The sequence below is a fragment of the Halyomorpha halys genome, unplaced genomic scaffold (assembly GCF_000696795.3).
Source record: "Halyomorpha halys isolate HHAL.00 unplaced genomic scaffold, Hhal_1.1 Scaffold673.1, whole genome shotgun sequence".
In the NCBI taxonomy this organism is placed as follows: Eukaryota; Metazoa; Arthropoda; class Insecta; order Hemiptera; family Pentatomidae; genus Halyomorpha; species Halyomorpha halys.
Window position 1 is genome coordinate 853,086 of NW_027114803.1, and position 12,942 is coordinate 866,027.

General features: G+C 32.5%; 1 long non-coding RNA gene across 1 annotated transcript in view; it reads left to right on the plus strand.

The window, feature by feature from the left end:
* LOC136796887 (uncharacterized) overlaps positions 1–12,942 on the plus strand; it is a 27,043-nt gene that overhangs the window by 5,713 nt on the left and 8,388 nt on the right. The window lies entirely within an intron of this gene.

Here is a 12,942-nt window from a genome sequence, read left to right on the forward strand (position 1 = left end):
AGACCTGAAACTCAGGTCGAAACGTCGGCATAAAATAAATAAATATGGTTTTGTTTATTTATGTTGTTCTTTGCTGACCGCATCCCCCGACAAACTTCTTCAAGCATTAATCTACGGTCAACTATCTACACCTCAATATTAAGGTTTTTTTATTTTATCATTATTATGCCTAGGTTAAAATAATTTGTAAGAATTTACTAAGGAAATTGTAAAAATTTAAAGAAGATAAGAAAGAAACTCGTTATTTTCTGCCTTAGATTTTTACAGATAACAAAGCATTAAATCAACTCAACTTATGATAATTTATAGTTGCGTAAAACAATATATTTTCCATAGAGACTAATTGACTAATATATCGAGTACACCAGATGGAAATCGAACCAATACAGTTCCTCGCTCCGATATCCATTTTTGGTGTCCTACACATTGTACCGAAGTATTTGGGGCCCACATCATTTTGAAATTAGGGTGATATATTGATTTATTTGTAGAAGACAGCAGCAAAAGGAGGCGACCGTACCGCAGATGAAGGGTATTTAGTTTGGTGTTTTCCTTTCGAGGTATAGTTGTGAGGAATCTGTTTTTTTATTTATGTTTTTGTATTTTTATGAATGTTTTCCTTTCTTCTATCCTGCTATAGTCAACTACTATAAATTCCTCCCCATGGGAGAGACTTTTGTCAATACTGATGCCAATAAACCTATTATTATTGATTTATTATTTTTTACTGAATTGTGCCGCAGCTTACATTTTTCCTTCCTTATCCTAGGGGATTGCAGCGCTTCCTTGGAACAGCCATTCCCCTTCAGAATGAGTGCATAGGGCCAGAAATTGATTTCTATGAGTGCGAAACAGGCAAGTTAGTTCTGGTTGGTTATAAGATAAGTGTACAAGCTTTCCATCTGAATCTATTGCCCAATCACCATCCACACTTTGGCCCTCAGTGGTTCAGGGGCGACACAGGCAGGTTCGATATCACTCCTGTATGCTGCGACTTGTACCAAGGATATTCTTACTATGTTCAACGAGCTATGTTGTGAGACCTGCTTTTATTGCCGCGATCCGAAGGAGGAAAAGTTCTTGTCTAGAATAAACAAGAATTGGAGTGGTTTTATGAACGGTTGATATAAACCTAAGCTCCTTGTCATATCCCTCTGCAATCTTTAGGCCAATCTACCTGCTGAACATTGAGGGGGGGAGGAGTTAAAATACTTGGCTGTTAGAAAAACGGAATTCAAGTTTGATGACTCCTAAAAAAATTATTTTTTGTTTATAAATTAGAACGGTGTTTCACTATCATATATTTGTAGTAATGTGAAAGTATTCGGCGTTGATAGAATTATTATAATTAAAGACAATGTTATCGAATAATTCAGTGCTACGTCTGTCTATTCATTATTTATAGATATTCACTCGTATGTGAATGTCCATAAAATATTTATAGGAGCCATCACGTGTAAACCAATAAATTATTTGATGGCTGAGAATTTATTACTACTTTATAGCATCTATAATTTTATTGTTATGAGGTGTTTCACGACTGTGCTATTGCGCACCTCAGTATGTTCGCTAAAGATAAATCATAACACAGCTCAAGAAATGGGGGTAAAAAAAAGTTGTCTTTACTTTCTGCATTTTGGAACTATTTAATGGGTATGCGGTATAATTTGAACACTCCAACAAGTCTTAATTTTTAACAAACAAGCTAAGTTTCGGAAAAGTCATGCAAAAATGCGGTGTGGGCATTACACAATATTACCCTACTCACGTCCCAAGTTGTGTGTAGATTGGTTGGCTCATATTGAAGTGTAAAGTTTGATTTTCGAAAAAATATATATAAAACGACCAAGGAAGGTGAAAATTGTAAACATAAAATTTTTATTTTTCTGTCGCTATAAAAATTGATATTTTAATATTTCTTGGGGTAGAAGGAATGAATATAAATTTAATATTACAATATATATTTATTATTTATATAGTTCCTGCTAAGAATACAACATCTTATCAAAAGATAACGAAGCCAAAATGCAATCGGGAAAGATCGGGTGATATCATTTTCGGAAAGAATCGGATGTCTGAATTCTTCCTTTTTTACCATTTAGTTCTCCATTAAATTCTTTATTTTTTTGTATTTTATCGTTGGTTATTATTCCTAACGACGAAAACTGGTTCTTAATTCAGCATTGAAGTCAACTCAGACTATTTAAATCAGAAGAAAAACGATCTGGTATTAAAGACCACTCAATTGTTCAGCTGATGATTACAAACCGATCATAAGAGTTTTAGTGACTATGAGTTAAATGAAACTACTATAAAGGCCATTATTATATCTCGTCATTAATGTGGTCATAATTACTCCTAGGCCTAAGACAAAAGTGGTATTTTAATAAAATATTTTCGGTAATTAGATCGCTGAGAATAATGAAAACATTTGAAAATATTCATAAACGTAAAAAATAAAACATACTATGGATATATACAAATATATTCTCAGTGATAAACATTACTTATAAGTAGCTGAAATGATACTGCTTGATTGTAACCTTTGGAACTCCTTTCTCTGTATTTATGGTGCTGCATCAACATATTTTATGGAATGACATTTATTCCTTTGTAGCATCACTTTGCGGATGTACAACATCGGTAACCTTTCACAAATATTTCCTGTTTTAGACTAGTTGCGAACTAAAATAAGTTGGATTAGCATAGCTCACTTGTAGGAGGATTGTCTGTAGTTGAGGAAATTGAGTAGGTCTTTGCAACCTAAGAATTGCAGCGATGCCGGTTCGAATCCGTCCTAGGGTGTCGACTTTTATTTCTGTGGAGGTAGCTCGAAATGTAAACTTTACAACCCACCATGGGTTAGAATAGGATGGTACCCTGGAGGTAACCCTCTCCCCGCTGTATGTCAGATATGACAAGAGGGTCATAGAAAAAAATGCTAAAGAATAATTTAATTAAACGATTACTGAACTAATCCTTTTTTTTTTTAACAATTTCTTCTAAAAGACGGGAATGTAATGTATATATCCTTAAACATATTACTGGATTGCTTGTAATATCTATAAAAATTTATAAAACTTGGTGTTGTAGTCGGATTTAAAAAAAACCTCATTTGTAGGAAAGCTATCAATTATCATAGCAGTATAGGAAAACAAAAATTAGTCAGAAACATTATTTAAAAGTCGTAATTTTTCCAAAAGAGAAACACGCGTTAATTATGTGAGCTGTGGTGTACAATTAATTTTCAGTTTCTTTAGCTTAGCTCTAGGTTAATAATCTTCTTTATTATCGGAATAATAATGTGAAATTGCCATAACTATTGTTCTGCTACATTATTCTTCATAAAGCTGATAGGAATGAAACTCCGCATAAACTATTTTTTTTATATTAGCTTGCCGCAAATCTATAGGCCTAGTGTTCTGTATTCAGTTTACCTGTAAACAGTTTTATTTCCAACTCTACACTGTATGTCGATTAAAATATTCTTGGTATTGATTTGTTTTGACAACTAAGTTACTTAAGAAGCAAGTAACACTTACAATTTCCCATGCATTGTTCATCAACGAAAGACCTTGGCAAGCAATAAACCGTGGTTGTATCATCATCCTTAATCTCATGCCCCTGCTCGCCTCTGAGGTGAAATGACACTGGCGTAGCTAACCTCCTAGCTAATGATAGTGATGAATCATTCGAAAAATTGAGGAAGTTATTGATATGCATAAGAAGGTACTCAAAAGGAAACGCGGTAATAAACTAATCTGAAGTTGGCGGACTTTGATGCAAATTGTTCAAGGAAAAAAAATGCAATATAATTTCAAAACCATTACAACTGAAAAAAATAAATCAGAAAATGAGGCAAGAGGAGCATTACCAAGTTCTGTTGTTGTTGATAGTTGCTTAAAGGCGTAAAACCCTCTGGTCATCAACGCCTATGGCATGATAAAAGTTTAAAAAAAATAAATAAATCAATAAAATTCGAAGAGGAGTTATAATTTATAAAGAAAGCGATGTGCTTTTAAAAATTCAAACACTAATGTAATTTTAGCTTCCTCATCTGTGAGAGCTTCTGATAAATTTGGGGTCAGTCCTATTCTGTTTATTATTGGCAAATAGTGAGTACATTCTTCAAAAATATGTCTAATCGTAAGAATGGACTGACAATATTTGGTGGCAGTTTTCTGATCAGATGAGAGTGCGTGAGGAGAGTATGACCTATTCTCAAGCGGGTTAGAGCAACTTCCTTCTTGTGACTGTTGTGGTAGGATGTTGACCATGGTTTTACTGATCGTTTTATTTCATTTAATTTACTCGGAGAACTTTCATCCCACTTGGCCTGCCATTTTTCTAATATTTGTAATTTAAGGGGTGTACTGAGTTCTGATGGGGTAAGAACGGCGGTGTCTCGGCCAGGGAGCGTGAGTGCCTCTCTGGTAGCTTTGTCTGCGAGCTCGTTACCAACAATGCCAATGTGGCTTGGAGCCCATAAGAAAATAATAGATTTACCTTCCTGTGATAATTTTAGAAGAAAAGATTGAATTCTTATGATGAGTGGATGTTCGGGGTACATGTTTCTCTAACGTTTTAGAGAGCTCAACGAATCTGAGATTATTACTATAATAATATATATACTATTATAATAGTCTTCTGAATTATTGAAAAGCGGAAATGGGGGGCTTATACTATCGCGTGGAGTTCGGCGGTGTATATTGAGCATAACTTATATAATTTAAACTTGTGGGTTGAATTGTGAGTGACGAAAGATAAGGCGGTTGAGCTTTCGGATTTGAAACCATCAGTGTATATTAAAAAATAATCCGGAAAATTTTCTAGAATACCGAACAACTGTTCTTTATAATTGAAAGATATGGTCTTATTTTTGTGCATAAGTGACAGATGTATATAGCATTGTTACAGGTTGTTTTAGAGTCCAAGATGAGTTCTGAATTTCAGGTTTCATTATCGGAATAGTTTTAAGAGTAGAGATAGCCAGAGTGATGCTTTCTGCCAGAGGGAGTGTTGGGTTTCGTTTCTGCCGAAAAGCTATGGAGAATTTAGATCAAAAAATATATTTGTAAGTAAGTAACCAACTTCTTTATTTTGAACCAAACATTTTCTACCATTCCGAACACGTACTATCTGAGTTGACAAAAAAAAAGTTTATTTATCATGATGAGAGATAGTTGACCGTTGATAAATTATATGAGGAAAAGATGGTTGGGGTGTGGTCAAAATATAATCTGGCTGCCAGATTTTCTTCGAACAGCTCTGATGAAGACTGGAAATTCTAGCCGAAACGTTGGCACTATTAAATAAGTTATTTCAACTCATTTGTGTTATATTTTGACCGCACCCCCAACCATCTTTTCCCCATATACTTTAATTATCATTTCTTGGTTTGTATATATTTAAAAACAGAAGGTAAATCGATTTTTCTAGTATATCGGAATAATTAATGTAGACTATTTTGAATATTAGTTGAATATCATCAACGCGAAATATAAATTTTTCCATTCTCAATTGGATCACACAAAGACTTATATAAAATGAAATTGCTTATAATGAGAATTATTCTATGTTTGACTTGAATAATACTGACTACAAGCGACGGAATTATGCAATCAGTGAGAAAGAAGATTGTTTGTTTAGGAGGCTTCTAACTCCTGGTCCATGACCTAGTGATGACAATAGTGATATTAAATATTCAATTCGTAGTCACTCTCATTTCGAACTTTCCTTTTCAAGTTATTTTCAATAAACATTCAAAGTTATATAACTGTTATTTTAGAGTGCCAAGGTCCCAAAACGTTTTTTGTCGCGGTATTCTTGTTGACTTGTTGCTAAGAGACCTCGTTGCTATTTTAATTTTTTTTCTAATATTCTGAGATAGTTGCATTCTATGGCATAGCACTCCGATCTTTCAGGTGTTTTTATATTTAATCTGAATTATCCTCATACAAGACTATAAAGACAAGAAACTGCTCGTAGATTCCGACTATTGCAACATTTACTAGACAAACGGTCTAAAGTGCCAATCCATTACAAAAGACTTATCTACATGACTATTATAAGGCCTATCTGGACATACGGAGTTGAGCTTTGGGGCTCCACTAAATCATCAAATTCCTCCAGAATCCAATCCTTACAGTCCAAAATCCTTAATGCTCCTTACTTTGTCACAAATCAAGTCACGATATAGAAATAGTTTAGAAACTATAAACAGCAAATAAAATTGATCATTAATAATTCATTGCAAAAAATAATTAAATACCCTAGTATAAATATCAGAACCGTAATTGGATCATCATAAATCAGAGATAATTGGTTATGTGAAGCCGTAACGACATGATAATATTCAAATGTAGGTCATTGCTTCTGATGAATTTCCTTTCAAGGTATCCTCTTCAGTGAAAGCAGGTTATTGGCCAATGTGGTAAGAAAAAAAACCAGGGTCGTCGGGATCAATAAAACCTACTGAATAAAATTGTCTCTGATTTTCATTAAGGATTTGTTTTGACAGAGAAATAACTTTACGATGTCTTTAATTTAAAAGAATATATATTAATAAATTTATAGCTTCGCTGGTTTGTGAGTAAGTGAATGACATTCTCTGTTGATTAGCTTTATATACAGAAATAATAAATTATGAACAAGTTTGAATTTTATTGTTCTACCTTATCATTGCTGAAAAATGTCAAATTAATTTATTGAGCGAATGTTTAATATATTTATATTATTATGAGGCATAAAATAAATGATAAACCTATGCCACTATAAACCACGGTATGATCCTGGGTTCAAGACTTTGTCAGGTACGAATATTAAATACTGTTTCTTGACCAACATCTATCAGTAACATAATTGGAGAAGTTTGTCGGGGGGTGCGGTCAGCAAAGAACAACATAAATAAACAAAACCATATTTATTAATTTCATGCCGACGTTTCGACCTGAGTTTCAGGTCTTCATCACGGCTATAGAACAAAAGAGATAACAACAACATTTAGAGAAACAAACAATTGAAAAGGAATAGTATACAAACAAATTTGGAATTATACAAAATATTGAATTGAATCATAAATGATAAAAACTTTCTTTAAATGTTGTTGTTATCTCTTTTGATCTATAGCCCTGATGAAGATCTGAAACTCAGGTCGAAACGTCGGGATAAATATGGTTTTGTTTATTTATGTTGTTCTTTGCTGACCGCATCCCCCGACAAACTTCTCCAATCATTAATCTACGGTCAACTATCTACACCTCATTATCAGTAACATAGTTTGTTACTTAAGACAAGGAATGTACTTCACAAAGGTTCGGTAAAATATATAAATCTGAGAAAAATATACTGCAATTTATAACGTAAAATAATGATTAATATTAATATAAATGAATAATTCTACGATATTCATACGTTATTTGCTGTACTTTAAGGCCCCATTTAAATGTTAACAATTCAACCATCAATTCTGAGAGGTTACTAAGCGGTGTTACTGCTGAAATCAATTTTCATAGAATAATTTTGGGGGAAACACGAATAGGCCGAGTTCAAAAAGAAATTAGTGATTAGAAAGGAGCTGAGTCTACAGTAGAAGCGACAGGGAACGATTGTGACGACGCAGAAGGAAATATTCAGGAGAAAGGAGAACTTATGGCGGGAAGCACGCCCCGCTGAAAGACAAATGGGTGAGAAGAAGTATTCAGTGATCATGATAAAAACTGTTTCTTTAGTAGGCAGATGATAGGAGACAACAAGCGCTGTTAGTGGTAATTATGAGAAACATTGCACTGTCCCTTTTCTTATCAGATCGATGTTTACTTGGTTGTTTACCTGTGTTTGTGATATTTTTAGAATTTGTTTTCAAGCAATCATTAGTTGTCTTTGAAGTTGTTTTGATTGCATTTGTCACATTCATCCTTGTGTTGTCAAGGAAAGTGTATTCATAGTATTTAGTGTATTTAGACACCACTCTCTCCTCAAAAGGATCCTTAGAAGGTTTGCTTATATTTTGAGCGAGCGGGCATCGGCAATTGAATTAAAGCAGTAATAATTTCACGTATACATGTTTATTAAACTAACTTTAAGTGACTTATAACCTACACTAATACGGTTATTGCTAAACTATTGTTAAGACATACTACATCAGCTCAAGAGTCAAATTAACCCCTAACGATCCATTTCCCCTGAGTTTAGGTATTGTTCGTTTTAATTTTTTTTTATTTAGATAATAAAATAATTTTGGATGTCAAATTTAATTTTTTAACGTCTCGATCTGATTTGATAAAAATTCTATTTTTTTTTTATGAGAAAAAGAACATTGGTTTATAAGAACAGACCTTATCAATATTTCTCATAACCACTGCCTACATTACCCCCTAGGTAAAATAGACTAGCAGTTGCGACCAAAAAACGTTGCATTGATTTAAACAATGTTTTTGATCATGTAGACCAAAAGTACACTCATTATAGAATGGAAAAATGAACATTCTGCCACTATAAGGCGGTCGCAATTAAATTTTATATTCCTAAAAAACTTTAGAAATTTTGGAAAATAGGCCAATTTTTTTCTGTCAGAAAATGATAAAATTATCACCTAGAATGGCAGTAACAGTAAATGTCCTAGAAAAATTAGCATTAAACTATTCCAGGTGAATAATATCGTAAGTTAATTTTTTTAAAGAAAAGCCTAAAATATTTACTGATTTTTCATTAGGTGGTCATTACCGCTAAAACTACCAACACGAAAAAACTAATGGAACTTTTTTTAAGTTGTTTTTTGTTATATTGTAATTGCGTTCGATAGTTCTCGTGATACAGTTTTTCGAATACCAAAATTTGTTTACAAATAGCAAGACGTGAACATTTATATACATAAATATTTATATTATTATTATCACGAAATACTTTATGGTGCATTTAAATAGCTTTAACTTGAGTGCTTATAGGCATTTATTTGTCCGTCTTATATTGCCATCTCTTGGCCCGGCTCGGGAAAAAATATATTTCAATATTTGTCAATGTTTATTTTGTCAGTAACATTAATTATGAATAAAGGTATATTATGAAAACATCATTTTACTAATTATAAACAACATACATGTTTATAATTTTTTTAAACAAAATTTAACTGTTTCATGGACCAATAGAATTATATAATAAATCAAACACAACCATGGGCGTACACGATCACCACTTCAATTCGTAAACGTTTATAGGACTCGGCTCTTGATTTATAAGATGAATAGTACAAGAGCCCAAGAAGAGAAAAAAAAGACTGTTATTTCACCTCAATTTCTGGTTACTTTAATGAAAACTATGTATAATTACTGGTAAAAATTGATGAGTCTACCAAGTATAGGTAGAGGAAATAAAAAATGGCGGCTGTTTCATAACGTAAAATTTTTTTTTCAAATTAACTGGTTTCTTTTTACCATTAGAGGGCAAATGTTTATTTTGTTAAGTCTAAAAATCATTATTTTTTGTTATTAATTCTACTTTTCTCTTTTATTAAGAAGCATTATTCTTATCTATTTATTTTTTTTCTTTTAATTATAACATTGTATATAGTTAGGGGTGTCTTTTGTACGAGTATACCTCCCCCATAATCAACTGTTAAAAAATATATATATATAATGTAACGGTTATATCAACCATTTAAGGCTCACCATGCCGATCTGGTATAAAATAAATTTTAAAAAATGATTTCAAATAGAGTTATTTACGTTCAATAGCTCCCGAGATATAGCTTGTTATGTAGTAAAATTTCATGAAAAAATACACCGAAAAATCACAAGTTAGTGAATTTATTTTGAGAAATCTATATCTCAAAAACCATTCGACATAGGGATGTCTATTAGCACTAACATTAAAGCTAGGTAAATGTAAAGTAAGTGTAATATGTTAAAGAAGTTTATCTTCGTAGGACTAGTCGTTTTTATGATATTTTCTCAAATAAATTGATTTATAGCAGTTTGGACAAAATTTCATGCGAATATCATAAAAACTACTACTCCTACGAAAATACGTGAAATAACCTACTTCATAGTTAGTCAAATTTCCTTTATTTTGAGTGCTGGCAGATATATGTACGTCTTATGGTTTCTGCGATATATTTTTTCAATAATTTAAAATTTTATCCGAACAACAAGAAATTAACATTTTAAGCATTTATTTTGTCAAATGTCATAAAAAAATACTACTCCTGCGAAGATGCACGTTAGGATAACTACTTTATATTGCATTTTTTAAAATAAATTCACTAACATATGATTTTTAGCAATTTTTTATGAAACTTTTTAAAAAGCTATATCTCGGGAACTATAGAACGTAAATATTAGGGCTCATATTTTAGAAAATTTACTCTACTTTAAATGATGTTCTCTTAGGTTTTCTAGTGTTGTTGGTAGTTTTAAAGATATAAAGCCCTGAATGAAAAATTAATGTTTTTTTAAAGTTTCGAAACAGCCGCCATTTTTATTCCTCCTACTTATACTTGGTAGACTCATCAATTTGGACTAGTAATTATACATAGTTTTCATTAAATAATTAAAAATGGGGGTGAAATAACTGGCTTTTTTTCTCTTCGGCTAAGGGAATAGGCCTTTCCAAACACAATGGTTATGCACGGCATGGCATTGCGTCTAATAAGCCGCCTTACGTAGCGACCGTTCCAGGAAAACACTGGCCTATGTGACCTAACACAAGTTTTCACATTAGCCGTACTTCAATCTTTTGTCAGCTTCTACTTTAGGATTTTTTTTTATAAAGTTATATTAATGAAAAATACTCGAGGTTATTATTCAATTTATCAAAGGAAGCGATGGCATTCGAAAAAAATGATTATCACTTACTTCTCCAAAAACTGTGAAAAAAAAAAAACTACAGCATCCTTTCTTTTATTGATAGAATGGGCCCAAATAAAGGGTCGCGTACGCCGGTGCAAAAACGCACGCGGTGCGGGAAGCGGGTTGCAGTGCGAAAAAACGCTAACTTGGTGGGAAATCTTTCCGGTTTTATCCGCGCACCGAAGCGACGCAGGAACTTCTGAACGCGGAAGTAAACGTTGCTTTGTGATTTGTTTAGTTGCGGCGATGTTCTTCAAATTGTCTAATTTGGGGTTACTATTTATAATTAGGTTTGATAGGAATTTAATACCAAAAGAACAATGAAAATAGTTCAAAATATAGTTTTAATAAATAAATGATAAATAATAAATAAATAATATTAAATGATTAATCTTAAAATAGGAAAATTAGTTAATAAATTAATATGATTCTCTTATCGGTTATTTTGTTTCGTAGATTAATTTTAGCTATATTATATTAGATCTGGACAGAATAGCTTGCAAATTTTAAAAATTGACGTGAGGTGAAATTATCAAGGGTATTGATATAATACATGGAATGTGGAAACCTGCGCTCTGTCACATAGGCCAGTGTATTCCTGGAAGAGACGCAAAGTACGATGACCCTTAAGTATATTACTTTTCTGTTAATTTCTTTGACTTGACTCATCCATGGGCCAGGAAAAGACCTGATGCTAGAATTTGATCCTGATCTGATCATCTTTTATAATTGTTGGTCTTGAAACAGCACCTTCTTATCAGGAACTCAGAACAAGACACTTATCGGTTGTAGATGAAAGTTTAGTAACCTTTGAAGGTTTCATTTTTTGAGGAAGCATTATTTTTTATCTGTAATTGAATTCCACACTTTACTGGATAGTAAATTGAACGTTGCATAGATTGTTTTCGATAACATTGTAGCAACGGACGATTGCCAAATTCTCGTTTATTTATAGCTGGTGATAAATATCCTAATGACATGTTATTCTTGAGGAAAAGAGGGATGCAAAATAAGTTAGAAACTCAAGGTCCGAAGAGAGAAGCGAAGGAAGCTGATTGCAGCCTACCCGAAGGTGGACAACTGACCTAATTTGTGGCTCTCTTGAGAACTTGCCTAATGAAGTATCGCAAATAGAAAATCACAAAAGTGAAGGGTCAGGTATTTATTATTTACCTTCTGTGACGCATAGGTTTGAATGCTATGAAGCATCAATCAATCTAATTTGAGCTGACAGCAATGAGATGTTGGAACGAAAACAGAAGGTTATTTGCTCAAACGTCGTGGCGATATTATTAATCTAGGATACATCAACGCTGTCGTATAAATCGTCGGTGCAAAGCCAAAATGGAATCTTAAGGTTTTGCCATCTTTGGTTTCATTGAAATTTAACGTGATTTTCTATTCTCTTCCCGAGATCAAAAAGATCTCAGAATATGGGACGGCACTATTATATTAAAATACAAAATAATCAATTAACGTATATCAAATTGGACTCTAACTACTACTTTTGATCCGCAACCTTGATTCCAATACTATTCTATTATACGTTTTCAGATACACCTCTTTGGCATTTTACTAACGATATGTAACTGCTGTGTAAAAATATGTACAATCCAACATTGTAAAAAATAAATTGTTAATTAGTGGAAAGTATTAAAATGTAATTAGAACACATCAATTCATAGTTTTGCACCTCTAAATCATTTTTGGTTTTGGCCATTCAACACCATCTAGTAATAAAATGATGAGCGTTGCTAAAAAAAATTAAATTCTTAAGGTGTAGAATATTAGTTTTTATTTTAATACTACAGTCCGTTGCATATGTTTGTAACTCAATTGATTTTATTAATAATCTATCACATTCAATTTATTATGTTTTACAATTTCCAACATGTGACGAGCGTCCCACCAGAGAGCTAATACTGGTGGCTAATCTAAAGATTATATTTAACCCTTTTTGGAATAATATAATATCTCTAATAGCTTGTAACTTTTAAATTATTTTGATTTCTAATCATTTAAACTTGTGTTATATAGACTGCTAATTTGGTGAAACAATGCTTATTAAGGCTAAATGTACCCTTCCTGGGACGCACCA